Source organism: Panthera uncia (assembly GCF_023721935.1).
Source record: "Panthera uncia isolate 11264 chromosome A1 unlocalized genomic scaffold, Puncia_PCG_1.0 HiC_scaffold_17, whole genome shotgun sequence".
NCBI lineage: Eukaryota > Metazoa > Chordata > Mammalia > Carnivora > Felidae > Panthera > Panthera uncia.
Genome location: NW_026057577.1, coordinates 72,978,671 through 72,990,447, shown reverse-complemented (window position 1 = coordinate 72,990,447; position 11,777 = coordinate 72,978,671). Strand labels below are relative to the sequence as shown.

General features: G+C 37.6%; 1 pseudogene; it reads left to right on the top strand.

Moving 5' to 3' along the window:
• Positions 1–680: 680 nt before the first annotated feature.
• LOC125935149 (protein BEX4-like) lies at positions 681–1,108 on the top strand (annotated as a pseudogene).
• The last annotated feature ends 10,669 nt before the right edge of the window (positions 1,109–11,777 follow it).

Below are 11,777 nucleotides of genomic sequence, written 5' to 3'. Positions count from 1 at the left end.
TTTAAATTCCTAAACTATAGGGGCACCTGGGTGGCTCAGTCAGTTGAGCATCTGACTTCGGCTCAGGTCATGATCTCACAGCTTGTGAGTTCGAGCCCCACACCGGGCTCTGTGCTGACAGCTCAGAGCCTGGAGCCTGCTTTGGATTCTGTGTGTGTGTGTGTGTGTGTGTGTGTGTGTCTCTGGCCCTAACCCACTCACATTCTGTCTCTGTCTCTCTCAAAAATAAATAAACATTAAAAAACATAAAAATAAAAATAAATTCCTAAACTATAACAATGAAAATAGAAACTCAAATACCTAATAGATTTTTCATGTTCAAAATAGCAACTTACATAAAGCCTTTTTCATATTGTAAAACTTCCATGCAATGTAAATTACTATCCCATGTATCAAATAGTTACCAATATCCTCTAAATGCTGACATAATATCTATCTCTTCTAGACACATTTTCAGAATTTCTGGTATTAGTATTTGAGGGTATTCCAGTTGGGTTACTATATTATCTATTTTACGCCAAATGTTAAACTTCTGCAATTTAATTAAAATTTATTGTCCAGACCTAGCCATCGCTTGCTCCATTGCTCCCTTCTCAGTACCTGCTCTGGGTGTCCCTGAGGGTGTGCGGGCCAAGGGTGGGCCCAAAAAGTAGGAGGCAGAAGGGAACCAGGTATGGGCATCTAAGTGTCTTAGCACCACAACAGTGGTTAGAACTGGGAGAAGGAGAAGACTGCAAAGATAGGCCCAGGAGCAATGGTGTCCAAAGAGAAACAAGGGGTGAAAAATGTCAACATGGAAAATGCCCAACAGGAAAATGAAGGAGAAAAAGAGAGCCCCATGCAGGACAGAGAGGAATTATGCAGTTTGGGAGGGAGTGAAGGCCAGAACTGTGGAGGAAATGTCAACCTGGAGTGAGTGACATGACTTGTCCCTAATTTTTGATAAGCCATACCTAACAAGCATATTGATCACAATGAAGTGGGAGATGTTGTGGGAAAGTTCCTAGGACAGATGAAGTAAATCAGAAGAAAGAGTAAGGAGCAGCACAGGAGGCACTTCCAAACTCCTGAACCTGATAATTATTATGACTTTTGCCTTATACCTTGAATGCTAAGGTTTCCCTGAGGTTAATAACATGGCCTATGTTCTATAAGCTTGTAGTTTAGTGATTTACTTTTTCTGTAAACCTTTTGGTGTTTCCACTTAAGAGTTTGTAATTATTGTTTTGTCTCAGTGTAAAACTTACTGTCCATAGGGCAATTTCACCCAGTTTTGGGAAAAACTATTCTTTTCATAATATGATATTAATAAAGCAATTTAAAAAGCAATCTTGGGAGGGGTGCCTGGGTGGTTAGGTCAGAAGGGCATGGGACTCTTGATCTCAGGTTATGAGTTGGAGCCCCACCTTGGTGTAGACATTATATATATATATATATATATATATATATATATGTGTGTGTGTGTGTGTGTGTGTGTGTATAATGTAGAGATTAATATATATATATATTTTTAAAAATTCCTTGTCAATATCATTATTCCAGTGACAATTTTTATTGTACTTTTTGCAAATTGTTCAGGTTTTATGTCATAGTACAGAACACATTTGACATTCACGCAGACCCTTGTTAAATCCCACAACTGCAAATAATATAGTAATATAGTATGAAATTTCTACCATTTTAGGTGCTGCATTACCTCCAGTTTAACATCTCACTCTTATCAGTTCTTGTGCAGTAGATCTTTGTCACTTTTTGGGGCCACCCCAAATCTTTTGAACATCTTGAGCAATCTCAAGCTTTTTTGTCACACTTCCACAAAGTAGAAGCCAGAAACTCACTTTGCTAGACACCAGGTACCTATTTTACTATGACTACCAACAAGAAACATCCCCATGCAACTTGGATTCATAAGAGAACACTGTGAATTCATAAGCAGAAAACACCTAAAATTCATCTTCTGGTGAGTATAGTTGGATAGGTGCCCAGCATTTGGGTGCAACCATGGTAGAAATTCTGGCATCCACTGACCAGAATCAGCAATGGCAGTTATGGTGTCTGTGTTGAGTAATGATGGCAGTGTGGCTTCAGCTGGAGCAATCAGTAGTCTTCTTTAGGCACTGTTCCTGAATGCATGGCCTCTAAGCCTGATTCCTTGGCTCTTCTAGAGAATCTATGAGCTACACGATATTCTTTAGTAAATTCCTTTTCTGTTTAACTGAAAAGGAATTTGTTTTTTGCAACTTAAACAACAAATATATATGACTATGAATTATTATTCTGTGTTTTTTAATTTATTCTGAAATATTTAAGACATGTACAAAAGCCATTTCTTTCTTACTCTTAGAACTTTTCCATACACATCCATCACTGGAGGTAGCAACTGGCCTTCTTCTTGCAGAAAGATGGTCAACATTTTACAAGCATAGAGGCCTATAAACAGAGATGGAAGGGCACTGAATTGGTGGTGATACTCACTCACTTCCTAGGAGACTTGCTCCCACATCCCAGCTTCATATGTGGAATTCATACTTTAGATGCTGGATTACTCTAAACCAATTACATTTGGGATCACTAATGAATAATCTAGAACATCATATTCAATAATCCCAATGGTCTATACTACTAATACAAAACCTGCAATTAGGTTTATTAATTTCTTAGAAATCTGAATGCATGGAGGAGGACAAAAAGTTTGGGACTTTCATGATCTACCTTCTTGTCTACACTATTTAAATCAACCCCATGTGTGCCAATGCTACTCTGCAGTTAAGCTATCTACAGTTAAGTATTCAACAAACTTTTTGAAAATGAAAATAATTATAAATTCCATCATTTTAAGATACAACTCAGAAGCTTTCCCTTCTAAAAGAAGATATTTGTATGGAACACAAGTCATTTGCTTTGGTGGCTCCTGAATAGCCTGTCAAAGCAGAGAGCTGTCCTAGGACACAGAAATTGAGACATGACCTGGAGGACACACTGCTAGAAGGATGGACAGACCCACTGCTGTGCAAAAGGAGACTCATTCTGGCCCAAGAGAGCTGACTGTTGAATTTTCAAGAATTTCTCAAATAATTTGTGAAACACTGCCATTATTAAAAACTAAATCATAGAAATTTACAACTAAATTCATGAAAAATAAACATAATAAATTCTCAAACATATATTACAATAAATCAAAAAAATTCAAAAATCATCATTTTCTTAATTATTTTACTACATTTATTGTTATCCCTGCTCTTGGGGTTATTTACATCTACTGTATCTGAATGGAGAAAATACTGTGTAATGGGGTGCTGCTGCACTTTTCTCCCCAATTGCGTATGTCGTCGTTGACACCATGCTTAAGTATTTATACCATGGAAATTGACAAAAGCTACCAGTCAGGGCTTGATTGATTGTTTTGTTAATTTTCTAGATTTAAGAAAGTGATGAGAATGTTAATGAATAATGAAAGTGAGAAAATGTGAAGAATGTAGATTAAATCAAAAAGGTGTCATCTTTATGAGTAACTAAAAACAAACAAAAAAACCCAAAAAGCTTCAGGAAATGTTCTTACAGTATTCAAAAATTATTAGCTACTTCAGCATCCATTCATGCCATAGATGAACTGAAATTCTGACGCAGGTCTTCGCTGAGTCATCCTTGTTTTATCTGTTAACTCACATGAAAATACAAGTGATGTTCATGTCAAGACTATGTTCTTTCATCAATTGCAACCATAGGTTGGCTAAGAATACTAAGAATACTAGAATACTAAAAATCAATAAGAGCAGTCCATAAGAATCAACTAATATGAAATTTACAATAAAGAATATTTATACTTTGTTATTTGTAACAAATCTTTTATATATACCAGAAGACTTTATAATAAATGTATGTACATGATCATGAATTTATTTCCTTGGCAGCACACCATGGGGTAGATGGGCATTTACTTAGCAAGGGAAAAAGAAAACTTATATACCCTACTCAGTACTTAAAAAAAGAAAAAGAAAGGGGATGGAAGGAAGGAAGGGAAGCAGGACTGGAGGGAAGACATAAAACATAAATGGAAACAATACATACAATTGATTCTTACATTATATGACTCTTTAACACTCTTAGTATATTTCCATATAGACTTAGTCCATCTCTACCCTCGCACCCCCCCCACCCCTGTCACACACACACACATTCTCACCAGTGAACGGGCCCTCAATCCAGCTGTGGCTCAGGTTTCTGCTCTACCTTTTTTCTCCATTTCTTCTGTCTTCCCTTACCACCAACCCAAAGACAATGTTCCTTTACCTAGTGGGAAAAAAGACTGAGGAATCTGCTGAGTTGTCAGATTTCCACTCACACTTTCTCCTCTCCTATCACCCACTTGCCTGACCACTCTCAGAGCCTTTCTTTTCTCCTCAGCCACTTCTAATCTTCTCAAAATCAAAATATTTATAAATATAACCATTAAATGGCAGTAACTTCAGTACCAACCCATGTGTACATCCCTTCTCCGAATTCCCAATTTTCATGTCTCACCAAGTCTCCCTTAGCCTTCCTCATGTCAGTCCTGGACCATTCCAGGATCTATTTCCCACTACAACACCTGGTACTTCTTCCTAACTCACAAACTCAGTGCAAAAAGAGAGAGAAAAATGGAAAATATTTGATCCAGGTGTATAACATTTATTCACATTCTTGGCCAACCGAAGACAGGACTGCAACCAGGTACCATTTGTTTGCTTCTTTGTTTTGTCTATTTCCTCTACACACCCTCCTTCTGCTTTCTGGTTGATCATGTTCTTCATTAAAACTACTTCCGGACTGTGGGAGACCATGTCTGTCTGTTCTCTTCTGTGCCCCCAATGCATAGAACAAAACAGAACTCGGTGAGTCAACCATCTTCCTGATCTTATCTTGTAATGCTTCCTCCAGCAAATCTTACTCCTCATGGGTTCTACTGTTTTAGATTCTGCTAGATGATGGGCTAGCCAGATCAGTTGTCCAGACTGGAGCCAAAATGAGGTTGTACCCTGAATATAGCTTCATTTTAATCCATAGGAAAGAGTACTTCAGCTCTTTCCTTTTTATGGCAGTTGACACTCCATACCTTATATTATATTTATATATGACTATGTCTCATCTCCCACACATCTCTGTGAGCAAAGGACTGATATATTTACTTTTTCTATATTCGACATAGCTTGTACACAAATGTACTCAATACATTTTATCACTTGAGTAAATTATACATACATCTATCTATCTGTCTACCTACCAATCAATTGGTAGATAAGAGTTTAATAAGGACAAATTAATAGAAGGAAAGTAGCATTAGAAAGGAGGCTACCTACTGTCACCACAGGTAAGGTTAGCCCTACCTACACCAGCCTCCCCAGGTAGGGAGAGAGGAAGGCACACAGCAGAAGGTGCTAATGCAAAGGGTCTCCCAAGTACCTAGACTGTAAAGAATAAGCATGGTCCACATCCTCTCTGCTGTTTAGCTCTGAACATGTTGTGGGGATTTCATTAGCATTTTAAAAAAATTACAGTATATTCACCACAGTGGAATCTCATGATTTAATTTTTTTCTTTTTAAGTCTAAAGGTAAGTCCACATCACACTTTAGCTGGGTCCTAGACTTTTGCCAGTTTGAGCACACCTGGCAAGCAAAACAGCTGGCTTGAACAACTGAAGGTCACAAAATGCAAAATTATGAATGCTACTAAATCTAAGCATTAATCATATAATCAGGGTAATTAACCTAACTTTCAACACACAGACTGTGGCATGAAATAAAAACAACTGCCATTTATTCTACATTCTCCTCACTAAGGGCAGCATTATCTACTTAAAGTAGTGCTGACAATCATTTTCATGAAATACACATTTATCAATCTTTCATAGGAAATCTCTTGTGATTAACTGCAGCATCTACTTCTGCTTACATATCAGATGTCAGTGCTTACGGCACATTCATATGATAAATATAAACCATAAATCGTCAAATGTGCTGTCACCAGTGTTCTCATAACAGTAACCCTATGGGAGAGAAGGCCGCTGTGGCAGAACTGTAATTTACAGTCCTTACCCAAGACAGAAACATAAGATTCTTGATTTTTCATTTCCTGTATAATTACCGCCCATCCCCCTTAATCATATTATAATAGATCCTTAAACATAATGTGAGTAAAGACCTCTGGTCCTGAGAGCAAATGAAATGATGGTGAGGGTGGCATAGAGATGCAGTTATTAAAAACAGGTTAAACAAGGATCCTCTTAGCATTTCAGATCGGCAAAAGAAGCAGTCAAAGGCTGTTGCTGACAGACACAGATTGTATGATAAAAAAACAATAAAAGGCATTGAAATAAAATTCACTGTAAGTCTTCCCTGGATCAATCTGTGCTTACCAATCCATGACTGACTCTTTTCATGGTCTCCCATCTCTTTGGTTAGTCATAAGTCTTTCCAGGATACAGACTGGATATGGGTGGCTGCAAAGGTGTGGCAAGATCCTTTTTAAGTTCTAGTTGTCATGGTTAGGCCAGTTTTTGTCTTGAGATTTTATTTGGTTTTTGCTTGTTTGTTTGCTTTTCCACTGGTATTATATTTCAAGAGCTGCAGTTTGTTTCTTTTGTGCAATTTTTGCCCTGGGAAAATTAAGAGTAAAGATTATATATGGAACCAACTGGAGACTTCCTTGATCAAAATCTGTTCTTTAGATGAATGGTTATTATTGCTGTCATGCCCTAAATCCACCTGCTTGAGTAAAGAAAACATTTAAAATAATCAGCTTATATTATGTTTACAGGATATGACATTTTGATTTGTATTTTTTATGCATCTATTTCTGTAAACACCATGGCTTGCACACAAAGGCTCAGAAAGTAAAAAATGCTAACATAACACAACCAAGAAAAGTGAGAAAGCCAACTGCTGGTGTATTGGGCTGAAAATTTTTGAACTCAGCTCTCAGCTGAAGTTCTCTTTATGAACAATGCTTTTGCTGGCAGTTTCATGCTTCTCGTGTGTAGCCAGCTCCCTGCTGCCATGATGTTGTGAGTGTGGCATCCGTGGCACCCCGACCTGCTGTCTGAGTGGTGTAACAGAAGAACGGTTTAGGACATCAGGCCTCTAGAGCCAGTGAGTATGCTTTTGGGAGTATGTCTTTTGGGAGTTTTCTAAGAGGTTTTTCCAAATTCAAAACATCCATGGTCAAATTAGGACAGCCTTCTCAAACTCAGAGAATATCCTTCTGGGAGATTTGCCAGATCAAATCCTATCATCCAAATTATAAAGCTGGAGCAATCTTAGAAATTATCTAGTCCAAGCCCTTCCTTTACAGATGAGATAATCACGACCCGTGGAAGTTAAGTGGCTTGCTGCTGATCACACAGATAGGGCAAAACCAGACAAGATTCCAGGTCTTTCTGGTCCAAGAACAGTTAAACGAAATGTTCTGTTATAAATTGAAAATAATATGTCTTAATTTTGGAACTTAACAGTTTTTTCAAACCATTCGAAGGAGGGGGTGTGAACATAATCTAATGAAATCAACAAAAAACAATTCAAGATACAGTAGAAGATTTTTCACAAGGCAGTACACAAAAAATTTCCAAATGAACTGCATAAACAGTTTTACAACACACATATTATTTTACTAGTAAAAGTATAAAATATATTGTAAGACTTACAGTATTCAAATAATTTTTATAGGTAGAGGAATTTTAACAAGTTTAAGGCCTTTGCTTTGGCAACTAAACCCAGTGACATGCAGTTTAAAAATATCACAGAAACTAGGTTTGAGGGGATTGTGTCCCCCAGGGGGGCCTTTGAAAAGAAGGTGTCTGAGAAATTCCAGTCAATTCATCAAGTAGCATAACGAGATGGTGAATAATAAACTTCTTTATCTAGTCCATCATTATGTTTAATTTTTGGACTTTGAAAAAGAGACACAACCAAGATCAGAGAGTGGTTTAAAATATTTTATTTCTTCAATGCCAACATGCTTAATTATTTCTCCTAATTGGAGCTCAAATTCAGAGAGTTATTTGAAGTTTATTCATCATCCAAATTACGTATAACTATTTTTTTTTCTTCAGAAGTTTGTACCATTTTCAAGACATCCACACATTTCTCTAAATTAGGTGAAAGAGACAGAATACTAAAGAAATGAATGTGATTATAGGCAATGAAATCACAGGCTGGAGAGAGATCAAGTGAAATCAATAGAAAATAAATTTCCTGACCTGTGTTCCTTTGAAGGCTGAAGTAGGAAAAGAGTCACTACAGATACATTTCTGTCAGTCCATTTTTAACAATTCTGGTGCTGCCCAGGCATCATATCATCTCATGAGTTAGTCCTAAGACCATAATGACATAGGCTATTAGGCTTCAGGGGTAAGTTCAAACAGCAATGTGTTAATATTTAGTCACACGTTTGCCCTAATTAAATGGATGCCTTCTTGGAGCTTCAGTGAGTGATTCCACAAGTTGGAAAGACAACCTTGAGAATGTGTAAGCAATATGTCAGTAATCAGTAACTGGAGGCTAGGGCTTAATTCTGGAAAGCTCCAATGACCAACATGATACAAAATATATTTAATAATATTTACTTTCCCTGTATGTTAAAAGATCAAAAACTCCCCCTTCGAGTTGATAAATAGCTGTGGTTCCATACCCCCTCACACATCCTTCAGTGATTTCTCTCGCACTGGACTCTCTGCATCCAGAGGGATTGTGCCTGGCACAAGGCCCAGTTGCAGCTCTAGGTCATAGAGTGTCAAATACTTTGAATGTTACTGCTGGTAGAAGTTTCTGAAGCCATACAGAGGCCACAGGGGACTTAAGTTTGAACAAGAAAAGTCCTAAGAGGGTCTTACCCAGGTTGAGGGGAAGGTGGCAGAGAAGAGTTGAGGAGAAAGAGGGTTTAACCTGACTATGTGTCACAGAAAGCTGCCTGGGGGCAGGTATGGGGCATCTAAGAGGCAGGCAGGAATGTAGGAGAGCGGACCAGGCCCCTCATTGACTGTGGGAAGTGACACAGCATGCCCAAGGCAAGAGCCACTGAGATTTCCTTCTATACACACCTCCCCCAGTCCTTAATAATCCCACGAGTTTTTATGAAAATTTATGTGAAAAAAGGTCTGACAAAACATGAAAGGGAAAATTTGTCTTCTTTTTTAAAATTTATATTCTTAACTTGGCCATGACCGTATTTCCCATTATTTCCCTTCAAGCTGAATTTGTTATGAAGGTATGGAACCAACCAAACATACTACTTATTTAAAACTGTACAGCCTCTCATGTGTGATGGGCAGGGACCATCCATTGCTCTGGGAAACAGGCCACCAGTATCCCTTCCTACTAGTTCCTATCACTCATTTTTTTTTAATGTTTATTCATTTTTTTGAGAGAGGGAAGGCGTGCACGAGTGGGGGAAGGACAGAGAGAGAGGGAGATACAGAATGTGAAGCAGGTTCCAGGCTCTGAGCTGTCAGCACAGAGCCTGAAGTAGGGCTTGAACTCAGGAACCCCAAGATCATGATGTAAGCCGAAGTTGGATGCTTAACCACCTGAGCCACCTAGGCTCCCCCTATCATTCTTTTTATAAGGAAACATCACTCATCTCTTCTGTAACCAAGAGTGGGTACACACATGTTGTAAGACTTTTTAAATTTAGATATAATGTTGGTTCTTGTCCATAATCCCTATCCACAATACTAAAAAATGAAAATAAAATTTAAAAATTCCTTAACTCATCGGCAGCAAAATCTGAACTACGGAGAAGAGATCAATCTCCCATGCAGAAGAATACTAAATAATTCAGATGCTCCACCCTCTAGGACAGGGAACATAACCCCCCACTCCTTAAGTACAGGTCATGCATAGTGACTTCCCTTCCAAAAACACAGAATGAAAAGGGAAGAAAAATGTGTAGCTTTATAGTGGGGAAATAAGACAAAAAAAGCACAGCCAGGTAATCAAGGTCAACATTAACAGTGATAAGTCATGCTAATAGTATGTACCCTTCAGATGTGATGAGAATGGCACTCTCCCTCTGTGGTCAAACCCATAACCCCAGTCTAATCTTAAACCATCAGACAAATCCCAACTGAAGCATAGTCTATAAAATATCCAACATAACAACAAAATGTAATGGAGTGGCCTAGATGGAATCGAGGAACAGAAAAAGGATATTAGGTAAAAATTAAGAAAACATGAATCAAGTATGAACTTTAGTTAATAATAATGTATCAGTCTTGGCTCATTAATTATGGCAAATATGCCACAGTAAGGTAAGATGATAACAATATTTAAAACATAGGGGAACTGTGTACTATCTTCGCAATCTTTCTGTAAATCTAAAACTGTTCCAAAATATAAAAATGTATTAAAAAAAAATAAACTGCCTTGGATTAACATGAGGCTATGTATGCTTTTTACTTATCACATAGTGATCAACAGGTATTGCTATGAAAATACCAATGTATTTAATAACATGGCCCTGACTCAAATATTCCCAGTGTAATGCAATATATGGTTTATATACGTATTTCTAAAATCCAAAAAAAGGTATTAATTCGGGAAACATCTGGCCCAAAGGTTTCAGATAAGAGACCATATACCTGAAATACTGTTAGTGCTAATAATGTAATTAGTAACGCATTTCAGTTGTATGGCAGCTTTAGTAGACATTTTCAGTTTAGCCTGAAACTCTAGCCAAGATTGATAACAGTGATAGGAATTTTTGATTTACTATGTTTCATACAATTATGTTTATATAATAATCTAATTGGACCCTTAAAATCTGTAAGCAGGAATTCTTACACATATTTTTGAAGGAGGTTAAGTGAGGTTCAGAAAGGTCAAGTTGTTTGCAAGCAATGTGACTGAGAGTCAGATATAAAGGACCCTCCCCTGACGTTTTCAGGACCCAACATAAGAGTACAAATGATAGTTCCCCAGCTCAGTGCTCTACCCTGTCTTTCTTCCCACCCTACATCTATCCCCTTCAGGCCGCATTCTGTGACAATTTGGACCATCCTGCCAGCTTATCTCTGGCCCTAGTGTGTTCCCAGTAGCCTGGGCAAGGAATCCAGAATTCTGAGAGCACAGGGACAGTGGTTTCAGGTTGGCATGTGTTCTTGGCCACTCAGAATTCTCTCTCTATGAGGAGGGCTGTGTCTATCAGAGGGTCAGCGTGAAGCCTCAAAAATGGGAATCTAGGGCCTCACCTCAAACTCCAGATATAAAGGTTATAAGGCTGGTATTCAAATTCATGTTTACCTGACTCAAATGTTCATGTTCTTGCTACTATAATGTGTCATCAAGGAAAAAACATGCCTAAAGACCACAATATCAACCTGAAAACTGATTTTTGAAATACATTGTATTGGTAAAATAAGGAATATCAAAAAAAGAATATCTTAAGGTCTAATATTCATATAGAATACTGGCAAGAGAGACTAGTTACAAAGCACTCTAACTCAAATTTCTAAAAAAAAAAAAAAAATGAAAATCTTAGATCCCTAAATCACAGAACTTTGAGGGTATTTTTTGTTTTGTTTTTTTTGTTTTGTTTTGTTTTGTTTTGTTTTGTTTTGTTTTTTAATTTGAGGTTTTTATTTTTATTTTTATTTTTTTTTTATTTTTTAATATATGAAATTTACTGTCAAATTGGTTTCCATACAACACCCAGTGCTCATCCCAAAAGGTGCCCTCCTCAATACCCATCACCCACCCTGCCCTCCCTCCCACCCCCCATCAACCCTCAGTTTGTTCTCAGTTTTTA